Here is a 20,916-nt window from a genome sequence, read left to right on the forward strand (position 1 = left end):
TTTTAATGATTTCCTTCTTCTTTGTAATAATAAAACAATACCTTGTACTTGATGCCAACTAAGATATTATTAATCCTTATTGGAAGCAAAACCAGCCCGTGGGGTTTATTTAATGTTTACAGGATCGAGTAGACTTAAAATATAAAGATCCATATTACAAAAACAACCATTATCCGGAAAACCCCAGGTGCCGAGCATTCTGGATAACAGGTCCCATACCTGTACTAGATACTGGATGAATAAAAGCCATCAGATATATACAACAGTCTTTTAATATGCCATTCTCTTACATGTGTTGAGATTTTGAGAATTATAGTGTCTGAAGGTGAACTACTGGAGATCTATTCCTTAAAAGCAGACTGTGGGGCTGGCCCCCATAATGTGTCTCAGAGTGTGGGAGACTACTAAAAGCCACTTCTTATTTACTGTCCTCATAATGGTTTAGAATTATGACTCATATGCTGATGGTTTAGGTATTTGTAGCATTGCTGTGAGCCAAGGCAGTCCTTGCCAAATGTTTAGCCACAAAAAGGGCTTTATGCTAAAAATTCTGTGTTAAAGGAGCTCAAACTGTTTTTGGTCAAGATGAATATAAATGTTTCTGTGCAGGAAATTTTACTATCAACTGGAGTAACCTACAGCATTCACATAGGGGTCATTAACACTGCCCAATCAGCCATTCTTATAGCTGCAGGCCGTGGCACTCTGTTTCAAGGCAGAGACCTGTGGGATTTGCCTTCAATCAAGCGCTGCCTGTGTTAGGCCAGATTTTTCACCCGGTGCCTGCAAGTTCTAGTGCCCCTTAGTGCACTTAAAGGAGAACTAAAGCTTAAATAAAGAAGTAGGCTAGAAATGTTGTACATTATGTTTTGAGCTTCTGTACCAGCCCAAGGCAACCACAGCCCTTTAGCAGTAAAGATCTGTGTCTCCAAAGATGCCCCAGTAGCTCCCCATCTTCTTTTCTGCTGATTCACTGCACATGCTCTGTGCTGCTGTCACTTACTGAGCTTAGGGACCAACTCAAAATATACCAAATATACAGAATAGAAATATCACAATATAAGTCTGATTAGTAATTAATACAGATAATTACTACATAGAAGCACAGAAACCAGTGCAATTAGCATCAGAATTTAATAATCAGCCTTGTAACATCAGCTAATTCTACAGGTCAACCTCATTTTTTGCTTGATAATTTGCGACAACCCCTAAGCTAGCTGCTCAGAGCCCACTGAGCATGTGAGTGTCGCAGACACTTTTCAAGATGGTGACCCCCTGTGACAAGTTTGAAGTCCTGGATCACTGTTGCTATTGAGAAGCTGAGACTTTAGGCTGGTGCAACAAGTTCAGTATATAAAATATGGCATTTTTAACCGTATTAATTTTTAGGGTTTAGTTCTCCTTTAACACTTACACCCCCTAGGGTCATAAATGACCATTATAGTCTAAAAATGGTGTTTATTTGCAGCACCTTTTGAGTATGTGGACACTAAACAAAGCAGTTACATGGAGAAATAAGGAGAGACAGTAGCAATGTAAGGCCATAATATCAAAAGAATTATGTGTTTATGGCAAAATGTGCCATATTTATAATCCATGTTTAGTTCTTATTTATTTTCCCTACTGTGTAAAGAGCCACTCACTAAACCTTAGGTTTTTAAATCGTAACTGTTATTTGTCTAAAGGAAAAAATTAGAGTTCACAAAATTATTTCCCTCCCTATTTGTTCCCATGCTGGCAATGCCATGATGGTTTAGCTAGTGAGGCTGTCTGGCCAAAACCACCATTATCACAGACACAGTCCTCATTCCTATGACTTACAAGAGGATAGCAGGGCACACTGATCTGATTATTATTATGTTAATAATAGTAGCAAACACTGGGATTTCTTTGTATTAAGCACAATCCATTTGGCATACAGTAGTCAAATCGTGAAACACTTTGTGCATCCACAGTAGTGGGTTGGGGCAATGCTTATTTCTGATTAGTCAGTGTTGCCACCTAAGGGGGCACATTTACTTGTTCGAGTGAAGGATTAGAATGAAAAAAACGTCAAATTACGAAGGTTTTTTTTAGCCACTTCGACCATCGAATTGGCTACTTTGACCTTCGACTATGACTTCGAATTGAACGATTCAAACTAAAAATCGTTTGACTATTTGACCATTCGATAGTCGAAGTACTGTCTCTTTAAAAAAAACTTTGACTACCTACTTCGCCACCTAAAACCTACTGAGCACCATTGTTAGCCTATGGGGACCTTCCCCATAAGCTTTCTATGCAATTTCTGATCGAAGGAAAATTGTTAGATCGATGGATTAAAATCCTTCAAATCGTTCGATCGTTTCTTCAATCGTTCGATCAAAGTAAATGCGGTAAATCCTTCGACTTCGATATTCGAAGTCTAAGGATTTTACTTCGATGTTCAAATATCAAGGGTTAATTAACCCTCGATATTCAACACATAGTAAATGTGCCCCAAGATTTAAAATAAACAGCGGACCTCTATTAAACCCCTATTGGCTTCTTGGAAGAAAACCTACTGTATTAAAGGGGATCATGGCCCCTGAAACATCTTGGGGACCCATTTTTGGTCTGGTTGAGGAGGATTTTCATGTGTATCTGAATATTAGAAAGCAAGATGGATAATGTATTAGTTGTTGTTGATGAGCAGATACTGTTCTTCTCATACTGACAGGTTTTAGCAACAAAGGCACTTTCCTATTGGCTCTAATGTTGATTAGATAAACAAATTTAGATAAAAATAAATAAATAAAGCAGTTTGTTGACATGGATTTGTGATTAAAAGCCCAGTGAGGAACTGCTGTCAGATCAGTATACCACAGCAAAATCTGCCTTAATTCAGAACTCTGAATTTGTGAGGCGGTGTGTCACAGTGAATTCAGCTTCAGAGAGAAGACAAATCTTATCCATTTCAAAGAAAATGTGGCTCTTCGTTTGCTTTTAATAATTCAGAAGCCGGAATAGATAAAGAAACATTTCATACATCACTTGCTCTTTCATTTAGATTGTCCTCACATTTTTCAGAACGTGGCTAATAAAATACAAGACCGAAAACTCCCATTATTACCCTCCCCAGTTTGCTTTGCAAGTTCAGTCATTTGTAACGATTGTTTTGGTACCAGATATTTTTTATTGGCCCAGATAAATGGGATTCATGCAACTGTGGCTAGCTGAACAGAAATCCGACTTTCTAATGCATATGAATACAGAAATCAAGATGGCAGCATTTGCCATTTTCCTTTATAGCTGTTAAAAAATAATACAATTTAGCTTCATGAATGCTGCAGTGGGATTAGCAGTAAATATTTGTAGCCCTGGGGTACAGCTCTAACATATATGTATTTATCCCTGCAATACATTGGCCGTTGCCACTTTAACTAAATTAACTAAGGGGCCAGTAACATCATAACGTTAAAATATTTACATTTAAGTCTTATATCTGTTGATCCAGCAGGTACAAATAAAATATGGCGTGGTCACAACAGTCCTGTTTTAGGCTAATGCCAGACAGGGGCTGAAATCTGAAGGGTGACAATCTGCCCCTACACTGGCATTAGCCTTCGTCTTACCTGCCATTGTGTTGGATCGGCCACAGGCATTCTCATACCTAATTCCACTATGTGTGTCTGTACCTGAGCTGACATAATTGTTCGATGTGTAGGTAGGACAGGAGGCTAATGCCAGCACAGCGGCCTGGTTATTCCAGCAGGCTGATTTCAGCCCCCGTCTGGCATTAGCCTAAAACAGTGATCCCCAACCAGTAGCTCGTGAGCAACATGTTGCTCTCCAACCCCTTGGATGTTGCTCTCAGGGTCCTCAAAGCAGGTGCTTATTTTTGAATTCCAGACTTGAAAGCAAGTTTTAATAGTGCCAAGTAAAGCTTCTTGTAGGCTGCCAGTCCACATAGGGGCTACCAAATAGCCAATCACAACCCTTATTTGGCACCTCAAGGGACTTTTTCATGCTTGTGTTGCTCCCCAACTCTTTTTACATTTGAATGTGGCTCATAGGTAAAAAAGGTTGGGGACCCCTAGCCCTAAAACAAGACTGTTGTGACCACACCATATTTTATTTGTGCCCACTGGATCAACAGATATACCTGTCATTAGCCCTATATGAGCAATGGTTTATTTGATGGCCATGACCCTGGATAATGGCGTAAGCACTAAACCCATTGTATTCTAAACAGCTTACCTGCTATCTCCTATGCAACCCGATTTAAACCCTTTTTGTCTACATAGTTTCTTATTTATATCGACTATATTAGAGCTTCTCAAGCAAACACACAGTATTTACAGTAGCAGCGCATTATTTTTGAAGGCATAGAAAACCCTCAGTGGGGTCGCAGGAATACACACTAATGTGTTTTATGGAATAACAAATTGAAATTGCACTGGCTAGATCACATGAAAGATTCCTTCCTTTTGTACTGTCCCATATATCCTGCAAGCTTTTGTGTGAATGTGGTCCACGATTGTTGGCAACATAAGCAGAGAGCAAACTGTGGTCCTATTAGAAAATCAGCTATAAACAGTATGTAAAATATAGGTACATATATTAAGTTATCATGTTGCTGTTACTACTGTAGGGCACTTCATTTTCAAAATATTCCTGATTCTGTCACTGGCAAACTTAAGAATCACAGGTATTTAGTGTAGGTCTTATTTGAAGCCTACTAGCCAGTTGTAAGACTAGAAGATAGACAGTATTAATTCTTAGTTCAAAGTATGGCACACACATTTCTGGGCATATTGTTGCCGGGTGTTTTTTTTTTTTTGCTCTATTGGAGCAGGGCAAAATGCTAAAAATTGCCTGTTTAAAGCGAATGTGAAACGCGGCTAAACCAGATCCTGTCTCATGCCACTTGTATATTGCTCAAAAATGATCTGCGCCCCTTTGATACGGATGCCCATGAGAGTTTCGGCTAGAACGTGTATAACTGTCTGGCCAAATGATTCTCATTGTGTGATTTATGGCTGATTTAAAATAGTTTGGAATTACATAAAGATTACTATTGAACATTATTTAACACAACATGGTTCTAAATAATGGCTGCCACCGATGACGCTATCTGATGAATCCGATCTATCGAGCGCCAAATGAATGATCGTAATACTGTGCTACCCTGCATGATTGGCTAGTGGAAGTCATCTGACTTGTTCAAGGCTGAATCTATTGTTGAAAACCCTTATGGAAGACGCCAACCAGAAGCAATACTCTTGCAAATGGCTACACTGGACTGTGAGTTTTGTCCATGTGCATCCATCTGCATTTACTCCCCTTAGAACCCTAAAGCGATTTGGGTGCATTTCATCTCTGTAATCAAATGCACTTGATTTCTGCACAGTGCTTCCATGGTAATACATTACAGGTAAATATAACACAGTTTCTATCATAGCAGTGAGGGGAGAGGGCCTTTGTATTAAAAATGTATCCTTGTGTCATTACAAGAAGTACTTGACATTGATGTTCTTCTAGTGCTCCTGCAAGAATAAATCCTTCAACTCTCAAAATGTGTGTGTTCCAGGTATGATAAAAAGATTTGTGTATACTAAAGAAAGAAAATGATAACTGACATGGCTGCATATAGTCACTTTGCCATTATGGATGCTGCTTAGAAGCGGAGGAGCAAGAGCCCTATTGTTCTCTACTACTGAAACCATCCGCTTCTATTTATTTACACCCAGCCAGTTCCTTTTGCTTCCATTTCTCTACTCTGCCTTTATCTGTAGAGCCATTTTTTCGGCAGCCACATAAAGATGATAATGTAGTACTGGGGAGCTAATCAAAAACATAGAGATTTTTGTTTGTATAAGATTTGTTGTTTGGATCACAAAGACTAGTTCTATGTTCCTAATGCCTCAATGAATCCACACAGGGATTTTTTTGTTATTTTGAATAAAATCCAGTGCTTGAATAGTAACAACATAAAAAATACTTGTTAGAATGTGCTAATTCTTATTGGAAGCCCCACAGCAAACAGATTATAACTAAAATTATTGCTAAATGCAATTGTTTTCTTGCCTAGTGTGAGGAGCAGGGAGGTGTGGGTCCTACATCCAGACAACGAGCCCTTCAAATCAACTCACACCAGATACTCAGATACCCAACTGTATTTGTGTTTTCACCATATTTTATGACTGTTCTATTCATTAGCTTTGGAGACCTCTGAAATTCTCCTGAAGATTTTTAGGAGTGATTTCAACTTATGCCTTTTGTAACTCCCCGAGGTGCAACTAGGTAGTTTTTCTCGGACGTCTGGAGAAGCTCTTCCAACAAGGTCTCAATGGAGTTTGTCTGGTGATTGTGCCTGTCGATCAAAGCCAGTTCTTCTTCCTTTTTATTCCCTTTCATAGAGGTTTGAAATGTGCTTCCTATTACTGGCTGCTTCTAGATGAAATTTGCACCAATCAAGCAATGGCCATGGGGGGGGGTAGCAAGATATTATTTTAAAAAAACATACAAAGTGCTTTCAAACTATTGAACTTTTGTATCTGTTGATCAGTCATGGCTGTTTTGACCAATGCCGTTAGGGTAGTAGGAGCTATGGCCTTCAACAAACAAGTGTATTGATAAATTCCATTCTAATATGAATGGTTCAAAGCTGTAAACTCCAAACGATCCTACATTGAAAGTGCCTAATAAAGTAAGAAATAAAGGAGAGTGCCTCCTTTGCTTCTCTCTGGCGTTTTAAAACATCCCATTGATATCAATCCTGTAAATAAGAGCCGCTCCGGAAAAAAAAAGGTGGCTTTGTGTTTTTTTGCACTACATCAGGGTGCAAATATGTGTATGTGCCTACTTTCAGATGCTAGAAACATTGCCAAGTTTTAACACACCTTAAAATCCATTGTAAAATGCCAAACATTCAGGTTCCTTCATTCTTCCATAGCAAAGCCTACAAACATGCCGGGGCCAGCACTACAAGTATAGTCATTCTGGGAAAAATGCTTATTGGTACGTCACAAGCATCTCATCCAGAAGAATCTTTAGAAATAGAATCATTATGGTACTGAGTCTGTTAAAGTAAAAATAAAAAGTATTATCTCTTGGTTCTAAGAAGACAACATAGGAAAAGCCGCACCAAACACATTCCAGTGTCTCCCAACACACGGGCTGCTTCAAGAGCCTTTCTATTGTAACTAATGCTGTAACTGTAGTATATCATTTGACTTAAATTAAGTTTTTCTTCCAGAAATATATTTTCATTTTCTTTGAAAGAGTATAGTTTTCTGCCAAGAATTTGGACCAACTTTGTAGAAGATATGTAAACTGCCCGGTTTGTATATCATGGAACTAGCTCGACTTGTGCAAATATGGATTAGTTGAACTATTTTTGTATAAATGCTTGTAAAACTCTAATTGTGGGGTTATTAGTATTTTAGAATGTTTTTTTTTTTTTTCCATGTTCGATTCTCTTGATTGTTAAAAAGAATTAAAACTTTGGGGAAAATGTAGATTTATTTATCGGAACAAGAAGCATTCTGAGATCATCTTAAATTATTTAATGTTAAAAGCCAGAAGTGTCATTTAAACTTAGATGTTATAATCTGCTTTTTACAATAAAGTCTTTTGTAGTTATATCAGAAAGCTCGGCCTCTCTTATTCTATTATTCTGATACTGTTTCTAGTGGCTCTTGATCATTCATCATTTTATCTTTATAAGTCAACTAATAAAAAAGATTTTCCCAAATTGATAGAAGTTTAAAATTAGGTATACGGTTATGTTATCTGGAAACAAATAATTCTGATTTTTTTTTCAAATTTATTTCCTTTTTTTCTGTAATAAAACAGTACCTTGTACTTGATCCCAACTTATATAATGAATCCTTGTTGGAAGCAAAACCAGCCAATAGGGGTTATTTAATGATTATATGATTTATTTGTAGACTAAAGGTGGCCATACACGGGCCGATAAAAGCTGCCGACAGACCGTGTCGGCAGCTTATTGGCCCGTGTATGGGGGCCCCCGACGGGCTTCCCCGATCGAGATCTGGCCGAAAGTCGGCCAGATCTCGATCGGATGGGATTAAAAATCCCGTCGGATCGCGGCCGCATCTGTTCGTTGATGCGGTCCCGCGATCCGACCGCCCGTTTGGCGAACGCTAGGATCCGATAGTTGGGCCCTAGGGCCCACGATCGGATCAGCCCGATATTGCCCACCTCAAGGTGGGCATATCGGAGGGAGATCCGCTCGTTTGGCGACATCGCCAAACGAGCGGATCTATCCGTGTATGGCCACCTTTAGGGGCCTATTTATTAAAGGTCAGATTTTAGTGGTTTTAGAGGTTTATCAAACCACAACTAGACTCACAAACTCTAAGGGGGCTATAATAAAGCACTCGAATGGCGATCATGTGAGTTCGGGTCACACAACCTGAAATTTCGAATTGATGGAGTTTTCGCCAAAATAAAAAACCTCAAATCATTTCAGTTTTTGGGCAAAACCCTTAAAAAAAACCTCAAACATCATGAAGGCTATTAACATCTTCAAATGGTTCAAGGGACATCTGCCATTGACTTCTGCATGACGTCGAAAGGTTTTAGATGGTGTATTTTCGAATTCAAGCGGGGTATAATACATCTTATTTTTTTTAACCCGAAAATGCGAGTTTCGATCAAAAAATACAACTCGAAAACCCGATTTTTTTGTTTTGTGGAAAAAACAACTCGAACGTAATAAATCTGCCACTAAAACTACGAATGTCATGACATTTATTAAAAAATCTGATTGATGCACTAAAAAATACAAATACCTCAAAAACCCTCTAAAAATTCAAGTTTTCGAATAATTCCTAGCCATAAAAATATCTGAAAACCTCTAAAAAATCTGAATTGATTTTTAACGGTCCAATAGGATCAGCGCAGCTCCTATAGGAGCTCAACAACTGCAACAATGTAGCAGAGGACAGCTCTCATCTAGCAAAGACTCCATTTCCACAATGCCTTGCATGTTTCTTTGCGGATCTGTTTATAAGCTGGCTTCTGCTACATTGTTTCAGTACATTTCAGCACAACCAGCAAGCAAGAAATTGCAATGGACAGACCCTGCATTCAACAGAAGTTAATTCTGCTAATAACATTTGAGCATTTCTAATTAATGTATAATGGAAAGCTGATTAGAATTGTAATAGTTATACTATTTATTTCTTTAGTTCTCTATTATCTTTCAGGTGAGCTGCTTTGTTAAGAGACACACTAAGCATAGCTCAGTGGAAACCATAACCTCTACATGGATGTAGCATGTTCATGTTTAGATGTATTTAGCCAGTGATACATTCAGATGACACATTTAGGGCTCTTACAGACGAGCGTTTGAAGCTGCGCTCCAAGCGTTCCGATTTTATGTGCTCAGCCGCAGGGGAGCACAGGAGTAGACGCATTCAGTTTTTTTCAATGGGGCTGTACTCACACAGGCGCATGTAGGCGCCGAACGCAGGTTGAGACACATTATGCTGCATTTTTCCTGCGTTCGGTGCCTACATGCACCTGTGTGAGTACAGCCCCATTGAAAAAAACTGAATGCGTCTACTCCTGCGGCGGAACGCATAAAAACGGAACGCAGGGGAGTGCAGCTTCAGACGCTCGTCTGAAAGAGCCCTAAAATAGAATAACTGCTAGTTTAGGTGGAGTCTGTATTTACCATATGAACAGATATTTTGAATGAATAATTGCTTCGTGCCTGTAGGCAAAGAAAGGTAAATGCAAATTGGGGTGTATCTGAATTGCACTTTAATTTGTTTAATGTTCTGCATAATGAAGCCACTTCCTGATTGGACGGCGCTTAGCTACTCTCTGGTGCCAACATTTACCTCCTCTTCCTGCCACTGGGTGTTCTCCAGTAAATTTAAAGGAGAACTAAACCCTAAAATTTAATATGGTTAAAGTGCCATATTTTATATACTGAACTCATTGCACCAGCCTCTCAATAGCAGCAATGATCCAGGACTTCAAACTTGTCACAGGGGGTCACCATCTTGGAAAGTGTCTGCGACACTCACATGCTCAGTGGGCTCTGAGCAGCTGTTGAGAAGCTAAGCTTAGGGGTCGTCGCAAATTATCAAGCAGATAATGAGGTTGGTCTGTAATATAAGCTGATTCCAATGCTAGTTACACTGGGTTCTGTGCTGCCATGAAGTAATTATCTGTATTAATTACTAATCAGCCTTATATTGTGACATTTATATTCTATATGTACTGTATATTGTGAGTGGGTCCCTAAGCTCAGTAAGTGACAGCAGCACAGAGCAAGTGCAGTGAATCAGCAGAAAAGAAGATGGGGAGCTACTGGGGCATCTTTGGAGACAGATCTTGGGCTGGTACAGAAGCCCACATAATGTACAACATTTCTAGCCTACTTCTTTAGTTTTCCTTTAAGGGTTCCAGGAATTTCTGGCCAAACTCAATTATAGTGCATGGGTTTTAGATGGTGGCCATACAATTATGAACTATGATAAAGAAAGGCTCAAAGCACTTGTCTCTTGGGGAACTTTCTCAGCTATTCCCTGCACCAACAAATGTTCAGGCTTTAACTATTAAGATGAGCTTCCACAGAATAGCAGGAACTGGAGGAATTTTTCTATTCTGCATATTAAGCTCTGCAGTCCCCCATTCTTTCTCATATACACAGAAGGACTCTGGCTACTGCCATTGTCTCTGCTAATCCTGATGCAGTAATTATCAGTGAATCTATGCTACTAATTTCCAAATAGACTAGACTTCTCATAATTATACCCTATGCATCACTTATAATAGCGTCAGATAATAGCGGAGACAATTAAATGCTTATAAAGTCTTGGTGTGTCTAAGAAGAGCAGGCAATATACACAGTGTACTTAATATCTATCCATAGAAATAGAAAATGAATTGTAGATGAGTTTAAGGCGACTATGGTTTCCTTATTCAAGAGACCTTTGCTAATGAACTAAACTGAATACTGCCTGGCAACGTATTTAATTAAGCCTGCATGCAGACACTTTCAAACATAACTATAGTTAGATGCCTTTGCACCTTATTTAAAGGGAAAGTGTACACGACCACCCAACAGATCACTGGGTGGCAGGGACTCCAGTACTGATACAGTTATGGAATCCATTATCTGGAAATCCATTATCCAGAGAGCTCCAAATTACAGTATGGCAGTCCCATAGACTCCATTTTAAATAAATAATTTGGATTTTTAAAATTGATTTCCCTTTTCTCTGTAATAATAAAACAGTACCTTGTAGTAGACGAAATGTATGGAGAACCAAATTACGGAATAACCTCAGGTCCCATGCATTCTCTATATCAGGTCTACTGATGTGTGGGTTGACCTAATATCCGGGGGATCTTCTACACAATGATTGAAAGTCACAACCTTTCTGTGCCAGCTTCTGCTTCCGACACCCACTATTTATAGACACGCCCCCCTTTCATGACATCATGCAGGTTGGTTCGGATGCAGGTCTATAAATAGAAGTGCCGTTAGGGTTCAAGTCGGTGCGGGTCGACTTTCTGTCGACCCTTACATCACTAAATTGATTCCATACCTGTATCACAAAGTGGCCCTTATGAATTGAATGGTCCCTGAGTTCCTAAGGATTCTGGAAGTTGTAGTTCAGGCAAAAGGTTGGATGTCTGTGCTTGTGCATTTGCCAATGGTCTACGTCACCCAGCAGTAAGCTCTGGCCTGTTCTTTCCATTAAAATACCTGGAGGGGATTAATCATGCTGCCAACATAGGCCTGCGCAGTAACATGGTCCTACAGAGAGACCTCTTACTTAAAGGAGAACTAAACCTGCCCCCTAATGAGAATTGCCCCATCCTGTGTATAGTGTATAATGCATGGTGCATTAGTGCAAAAAGTATCCCTGAATGTCAATCTCACTTCTCCATTCAGAGTTGCGCAGCAGAGCTCAAGGGCCACATCTTCTGCATCTTCAGTTTTCTCTAGAAAGGAACTGTCGTCACTGTTATTTGGCGCATGCACAGTTACAACCAGTTTGGTATTAACGCCAACTGCACATGTGCTGGAAAGCTGTGAATTCCCGAAGGAAGATGGTGCCTTTGAGCTCCACTGCTCTACTCTGTATTGAGAAGTGAGATTGACATTCAGGGGCACTTTTTGCACTATTGCACAATACTGGATGATGGTGGGAGAGGGGACTATGGGGGTAGTGGATGGAGCGTGTCTCAATGGGGGGCTTAGTTCTCCTTTAAATGGGTTGTTCACCTTCCAACATTTTTTTCAGTTCAGTTGTTTTCAGATAGTTCACCAGAAATAAAGACTTTTTCCAATTACTTTATATTTTCTATGTGTTCTACTGTTTTTCTAATATTGAAGTGTAAATTTTTCACCTTCTAAAGCAGCTCTGGGAGGGGGGTCACCGACTCTAAACTGTTCTAAATTGATACAGTATATTTAGTTGATACATTTCTTATCTTTTTCCCTGCTGAGCAGAATCCCTGAGTTTCATTACAGGCAGCTGTTAGAATTGATACAATAGTTGCTAATACTCCAGAGATGCTCCTGAGAAATGTATCATCTAATGTATCAAATTGTAACAGTTCAGAGTCTGTACCTTAATAACTGAGCTGCCAGACTGAAACATTAAACTTTAAACTTATATTTTGGAAAAACGATAAAAAAATAAAAAACACCAATTAATTGAAAAAAGTCTTTATTTCTGGGGAACAATCTGAAAACAATTAAACTGAAAAAAGTGTTTGTAAGGTGAACAACCTCTTTAAGGCTCTTATTTCAACATTAAAACTGCAGGTTTTAGTCATATCCTTGTTGCACATACCAGAGTAATCATACAGCACTTATTTAGTTTTATCTATGGGGCCCTGAGTATATTTGTATGTATATTTACAGTTAACAGGGGGGAGAATCCAGGTTTATTAGTGTCTAGAGACTCTCGCTTTCCTACCGAAGGGCATCAAGGTATGATTTGTGTTATTTTGCAAGTGCATCCTGACAATGTTATTTATTTAATAATGACTTCCAAGATACACAAACAGAGAAGCGCAAACCACAAAGGAACCTGGCATGAATATGGGATTTTTTACTATAGCTACAAAATATAGTGTGTGTGTAAATGCTCCATCTTGTAAATCTGTTTTGTTCTGCCTGGTATATACTATATGTGTGAACACCTATGCAAAAATAAAAAAAAGTGCTAGTGGATTTCCATATTGCAGAATAAATGACATCAGTCTTTAACATCGATGGCATACAGTGCAAGAAACCACTGGTCCCTTTTTTGTCATTAACTCTTGAGCTTTTCCACCAAGAATTTTGGAAGGGTCTTAGTAGCCCTGTTGTTGTGAAGCCTCACCTAATTCCATGTAACAAGACTCTGCCCATCCTATAACCACCATTAGTTCTAGTAGCCTTACTACTACACATGGCTTAGTTACCTTTTCACCCAATGAATGGAGCTTGTGACAAGGACAATGCATACTTGGGAAAGAGTTCTAACTCCTCTGTCTCTTGAGTTCCTATTCCACTTGCATCAATTTGGTAGCAAGAAGCTGTGCCAGCAGCTGAAGTCTGAGTAATGGTGGGACCTGGTAAAGGGCCACTATAATTTTTTCCATTTGTATTTGTGTATTCGAAATATTAACAGGAGGTGTATCAAGCTTGGTGACCATGATATTCCTCGTTTAAAGGGGTTGTTCACCCTTAAATAATTTTTTTGGTATGATGTAGAGAGTGTTATTCATTTGCAATTTGTATTCATTTTTTATTATTTGTGGGGTTTTTTTCAGTCTGTAATTTCAGCAATCTGGTTACTAAGGTCCAAATAACCGTAGCAACCATACCTTGATTTGAATAATAGACTGGAATATGAATAGGAGAGGCCTGAATAGAAGGATAGAGGACAGAGGTTTTTCTTCCATGCACTGCGGATGCACTGCGGATGTGTTTGTTACAACTAAGGACTCCTGCCTGCATTATAAATCACTGCAAATCCTGTTCAAAGCTTCCCATAAGAAATAAATGATTTCTTTATCGTTAACCTAATTACAAGAATCTTCTTCTTAGGGCTTTTGGCTTGCACAGATGACACATTAAACAGCAGAAGGCTTTTATGCCTTTCCAGAAGAAAATGTTCTATATCCACATATTAAACATCTAATTAAATGTTTTTTTTTTAAGATTTGCACCATACTTACACATTTAACTCATTTACAATTATCGGTGCATATTTTGCTCACTAAACATACTTTTGGCAAAGCATTTATGTAACTATTGTTAAATGACAATAATGATATTGAATAGAGGTGATGATGATGATGATGATTATTATTGCTTTGCAAAGATATAATATTAAAGAATTTTCCATTCTCTGTAAATGTTATCTTTGCCTCTTTTATTTAAGACGTAGGTATTGCTTTACTAAGATAATTTGCTGAAATGAATGCTGATGAAACAAGTAACTTATAGCAAACCAATAAAAAGTGGACTATGAATTAATACCATCAGAAAACATGAATGCTTACTTGACAATACATTGCATGTAATGAAGATTATATTATATTATATTACCTTTACAGTGTCAGGGACGTTGCAGTGAGTGAGAGCACTGGGACTAATGCAGACTCCACATGGGCCCCTTTCAACATATTAGTCTGTATGCTGATGGTCCCAGTCATTTCTAGCTGTGCTTCAGGAGAGGTGGGTATGTGAAACGAAAAAAAGAGAATTTGCAGGAAATGTAGTACAGGCTGCCACAATCATGTGTAACAATGGCATTAGCACTGAGGGTTTCTGAGGTGAAGAATGTTCAAGTGTTCCTGTATAATAAAGACAATACTGAAGTTGTTGGCTAAGCAGCAGCCTATAAACTCTATCTGGCAGAGACCTCTTTCCTCCTCTGTTTCTTAACAGAGTCCACTTCAGGGGGTCCGTCATCAGGGGGGCACAGGGGTTACTCGTGTACTGGGCCCGGGCCTAAAGGGGTGCCCGGCTGTGCTGCACTTTTCGAAATAGCCGGGCCCCCCTTGACAGCACCAAAGCTGCACCGCCGGACATGAAGTCCTGAAGCTGCGAAAAGACCCAAAGTCACGAAAACAGCCAAACTTGGAAGTCCTGAAGCCGCGAAAAGACCTAAAGTCACGAAAGGAGCCGAAGCCACGAAAGAAGCCTAAGATGAAGTCCTGAAGCCCTGAGTTCAGTTCTACTGAACACCAATGTGTGTTTTTTAATTTTTTTAAACCCCTGCCACCAATGTTTTTTTTAAAAAATATTTTGTGGGGCACCAATGTTTTTTTTTAACTTGTAAGGGGGGCCCTGAACACAAATGTTTTAGGTATTGGTTACCGTTTATGTCTGTGTGGTCTTTTAACTGTGATGTGGGGTAGATCTGGGGTGGGGCTTGGGGGGCAGGCCCCTGAAAACTTTGTAGTACGGGGCCCGTGATTTCTAAAGGCGGCCATATATATATATATATATATATATATATATATATATATATATATATATATATATATATATATACATTTGTTAATGTGCATAGTTGTTTTTTATTTATTGCAATATTTGGCCCTCAGTTTGTAACGTTGTAGTAAATGTACAGAACTGCACACATAGTAGGGCTATATAAATATAGGATATACTTACTTACACTCCTGAGAGCCTCAGGGTGTAATACAGGTATGTTCTGCAACCTCTGAGAATCAGGTACTGCACCAAGAAATATAATCCTGTTAGGAGGTATGATATAGCAGGGAATTTCCACTCATGGTGGCAATGATAGGTAAGATGCATCTTCAACTCTACTTACAGACAAAAAGAAAAGCTTTGGCTTTTGCCCTACTCTTACCATATGTGCAGTTAAGAAGTGGCACTGGATTGGTGGACATTAACAGGTCATATGTTTAGTCTGTGATCCAAACAGATCTATTCAGGTCTATTCAAAACATCCCATAATTGGACCAAGTGGAATAACATAAAAAGCCAAAGAAGTACTAACTTTACTGTGAAAAAATCCCTATAACAGGTACGGAACCTGTTACTCAGAAACTGTTACTACTAAAACAAAAAATTTAAAACTTAAATAAACCAGATAGGATTGTTTTGCCTCCAAGATGGATTAATTATATCTTATTTGGAATCAAGTACAAGGTACTGTTTTATTATTACAGAGAAAAAGGAAATAATTTTTAAATTATTGAATTATTTAAATAAAATGGAGTCTATGGGAGATGGCTTTCCTGTAATTTGGAACTTTGTGGACAACGGATTTCCAGATAACAGATCCCATTCCTGTATTATAATTGTGCAGCAACAAACCTACAGTATAACTGTTTTAAAGACTTTATAGAATGTAATTTCCTATTTTTGACACTGGTCAAAAAGGATTGTGTTCCTTTAGAAGGGTTGTATACACTAAAGGTGGCCCAAGTATGAGATAATATAGTAAATGCTAGCAAACGTTGCCTCTTTTTAATTTAATTATTTATTTCATTATTGCAGCATTCATGTGTGTTATTACTTATAAAACATGAGTTGTTATCACCAGCATGCATTACACAGCTCCAGTGTCGGACTGGGATTTCAGGGGCCCACCAGAAAACCTTAGGCTGAGGGCCCACTTTCCAAACTATTATACTTCTTCTCCTCACTCAACCGCTTTATTCTCCTAGTCTCTTTATTCTTCATACTATACTCGATTCTTCCATTATTAAACCTCTTTGTTCCCATAAAGAAATAGGAAATGACCATGAAATAGGCCAAATGGTTACAACTTAGAAGCAAGAGGCCCACTAACACCTGGGTCCACCGGGAGTTTTCCTGGTATCCAGGTGGGCCAGTCCAACACTGCACGGCTCTTCCAGTTGCTCAGTGTTTCAGTTCCATTTGAGACACAGCTGGAGAACTAGGCACGAGAAGGACATACATCCTAAATGTCATGCAACAACCTGTACCCACTAGATGTTTCATGCAACCTTCAAGTTTCAATCTTTGTTGACATTGCTGAAAGGGTGCAGTTGTGCTCAAAGCAAACATAATGGAAAGAGAAAGATTCCAGACTGTAATTATCAATAAAATAAAATTGCCATCTCACCAAAAAAGCTGAGACCTTAGAGGAAAGAAGGACAAATCTCCTACACGTCCTCATTCAAGCTGCACAACATGGAATCATGGACCCCACAATGTCTTATTCTGAAGGACTGGAAAGAAGGAGCAGCTCCTGTTCTTATATGTATGGAATGCAATAAGTACAGATTACCCTGAATACAATATAGCTAAACACTATTGTGAAAGACATCTATAAAATAAATGTGTTTCCCACTGCAGATTTTTAAATGATTACTTTCAAAGCCTCTGTTACTTCCAGAACTAAAAATAGCAGTAATTTCACTTTCACTTATATTCAGTGATGTTGAAGCCTAAATGTATTGCTAATGATGGGCGGCTCTCTTTGTATCATGTTCCTCCCATTATATCAACAATGGGCCATAACTAACTGACCTTGTCAAATGTCTCCCCAATTCTAATAAATACTGTTTTTTTATGGGATAAGATGGGGGGGGGCATTGCCGACAAAGCTGAGTAAGACTAATGTATCAATTGATATTTCCTCACTAGAGAGACTTGAAAAGGATAGAAGTGACTGTTTACAAAGGGTCGCCTTTGTGGGAAGAGAGATAACTTGTTAGGAATTCAGTCAGGAAGTGGAACACAAATAATCCAGCTTCCAGCTTTGTGAGAACATGTCAGAGCCAAAAATGTGCTGATAAACTGATTGAAGTGCTTAGCTCTAACCAAGAATTTTTTTTTCTGTGCTCTGATAAATCCCGCAGGCTTTTAAGCTTCCATGCAAAATATTATTGGGCTTATGTGCGACTGAGATGCTATTCATACTTTTTAGATAGCACAGAACATTTATCATACAGTCTAAGCAAGAACAGACAGGAGAGAGCAGGGTCTGGTTTAGGGTACGGCAGAGACAGTGTTTGACCTGGGCCCCCAGCATCATAGCAGGGGAAATAAAAGGGCAACAATTGTATTTAGTGGATGTTTGCAGAATATACTGATACTTGTCTTGTATCCTGCCTCCTACCAACCAGAAGTATAGGAATATTTCCATTGGGATTGTCTCTACTTTGTCATGGAAGCAGCACTTTCTGTGGCTCATGTATATTATTTTCTATTGTGTGCGGATAGATATAGAAATAGACGATAGATAGCTAGATAATAGGACATCTTACTAGGAGACATGGTGTTATGGGATGTGACTATACCTGATTTGATAATAAATTACGAGCTACCCCTGTAAGCGACGGGAGTTGCCTAGAATGCAGCCTTTTGACACTTTTCAGTGCATTGTTGAAAAATATTATTACTGACATGTCACCTACTCAATTAACAGATTTAGCAAAGCTCTTTAGTGATGGTTTGGTGGATATCATAAAAGAAAATCCTTTATTTCTGAGCAGAGATGTCCAAAGAATGAGGCAAAGTAACAGCTGCCGGAGTGCCAGACTTGTGCCAGCTAGTGATTTATGCATTATGTATTTAACAGGCCATATATTACAAGTGAATGCAGTAACACTAGCCCAGCACATACAATGCTGCTTGGGAAGCCTCTTTACAAATATCATGATTTCTTGTTTTATTTAAGTGTTTCAATTCAGTTCAGAAATGAAGAATTTCTGCCAGAAAGGTTATCAGCACAGAGCAGTGGGTGTAAAAGAGAACATTTCCCATCCTAATAGAAAGAGCTGACTGTTATGAAACAGAATCCCCCCCCCCAGACACACACATATTATCTGCTCTAGTCATTTGGAGCTCCCAAGCTTTTGTGTGGTCCCCTACCAGTATCAGCGAGCAATCTCAGATGAAAGAGAGGCCCAGCAGGAGATCTGAGTTTGCAACCAGTTCAGAAAAACAAGTTTTATTTTCTGTCTCAGCTATTTTGCAAAGTGCCAATGCCCTTAATGTTTGCCTGCCAAAACAGTCGCACATACTAATGTGCAACAAAGACAAGTCAGCAGAGGTGTCCCATATTGTAATGTCATCTACAGTAATAATAGACTGAGAACATAATCTGTAGATGCAGAGAGCAGAGTATGCTGCACATTAAAGGGGCAGTTGCCTTTACAAATATGTTTATTGTAGACCGATGGCATTTCAGTTGCTATTTCGTTATTGGTTACAGTATATCTTACATTTCTGTTTTAAAAATCAATTTTCCCCTTTTTATGTTTCCCAGTAGCTGCTCAGTTTGGGTTGTCGCCTGCCCAATAAAAAGTTTTAATGGTAATATTAACACTATAGGACGGACAGTATTTTGTTCCAGAAAACGTGGCAACCCTACTCTCAGTGAATCTACTCGCCAACTTTTCAACTCCCATGGGTTATGGAACATGGAGCGTTTGTTGCTCATAGGTTTTCCTATATGAAAAAGTGCTCCTTAATGCCTGATGCTGCTTATTGCTATGACCCTACTCATGGAATCTTTCTGTGGAATCACCTGTCAGGCAGTTATCACTCAGCAGTGAGCATCTTTTATCCATAATTGCCTGACCTACGATTCCTCCAGCAGGGTCAGAGTGATTACCAGCATAGCCTACAGAAGGGTTTGTGCGTGTGTTTTGTTACCTTAATATAAGTGAGAACAGGGATAAGCACATTTTTACACCTGAAAAGTCCCATTTATTTTTGCTGGAAAAATGAGAAAAATCTCCCATTGACTCTAATAACACCTGTGTGCAAGTCAAGAATCACTGTTAGCCATAACTGTTCCAGTCTGATATATTACTAGTTGTTGGTACAGTGTAATACCATCTTAGAAATGCCATCAACTAATGTATCAAACTGTTATCACTGCAATAATTTTTAGATTCAAAGAAATTATCTTTTTTCAAGGAATTCTTAGGTCAAAACTACTTTGGCCCAAAATATTATTATATTTCATAATGGAGCTGAGAGCTGCCTGCTAAAGGGCAACTATTAGTTACAGAGAAAAAATTTAAAATTATTTAATCCCCCCCCCCATAACATATAAAAAAACAATATAATTATGCGCTATAAGGTTAACTCCACAATCCAGATCCTCCCTTCTAACGTATTATCTCAGTAACTAGTAAAGTCCAACTGTTAGAAATGACTGCACCTTATGACAAGGTCATCTTAAAGGAAAATGAAAGGTTAAACCTACATAACATTTATCCGAAAGGTCTATATAAATACACCAATAAAATCTTAAAGTAATGCTGCGCTGAGTCCTCTGCCAAAAGAAACACAGCATTTCTTTCCTTCTATTGTGTACACATGGGCTTCTGTATCAGACTTCCTTCTTTCAGCTTAAACCTATAGGGCATGGGCTTGAACATGTTCAGTTTGCTCCTCTCTCCCTCTCCCCCTCCCTTCTCCCCTTCTTATTGTAATATGAGCCCAGGGGCTATGAGCGTACACTGAAAGGCAGGAAGTTATGTCACATGAAGCTAATATGGCAGCTGCTATCCTAAACAAACAGAAAGAGCTTCTAGAGCTGTTTACTCAGGTATGGTAAAGCATTCTGCAGAATAAATATAAGTTCTAACTTGCACTATCATGGCTCATCTATTGGCAATAGACTGCCTCGTAGCTTTCCTTCCCCTTTAAATATCCACTCTCAGCAGCAGAACTGGCATGAACCCTCATCTCCCATTTCACTGGCAGAGCTGGTAGCAACTCAGCTCCCGGGCCCCTCACCCCTATAGCTGTGTCCTGCCTGGCAGACTAAAAAAGAAAAAGACAAAGCTGCTAACAAAACCCAGTTTATCCAAAGGATTATCTAAATCATAAATGCAATAGAAATAGCAAAACAATCAGCAATCTGCAGATGGAGTTCCCAAGCCACCATGAACTGGATTCACAGAGGACAACTTAACTGAGGCTAGTCCTTCCAGGGG

The sequence above is a fragment of the Xenopus laevis genome, chromosome 4L, assembly GCF_017654675.1.
Source record: "Xenopus laevis strain J_2021 chromosome 4L, Xenopus_laevis_v10.1, whole genome shotgun sequence".
Lineage (NCBI taxonomy): Eukaryota > Metazoa > Chordata > Amphibia > Anura > Pipidae > Xenopus > Xenopus laevis.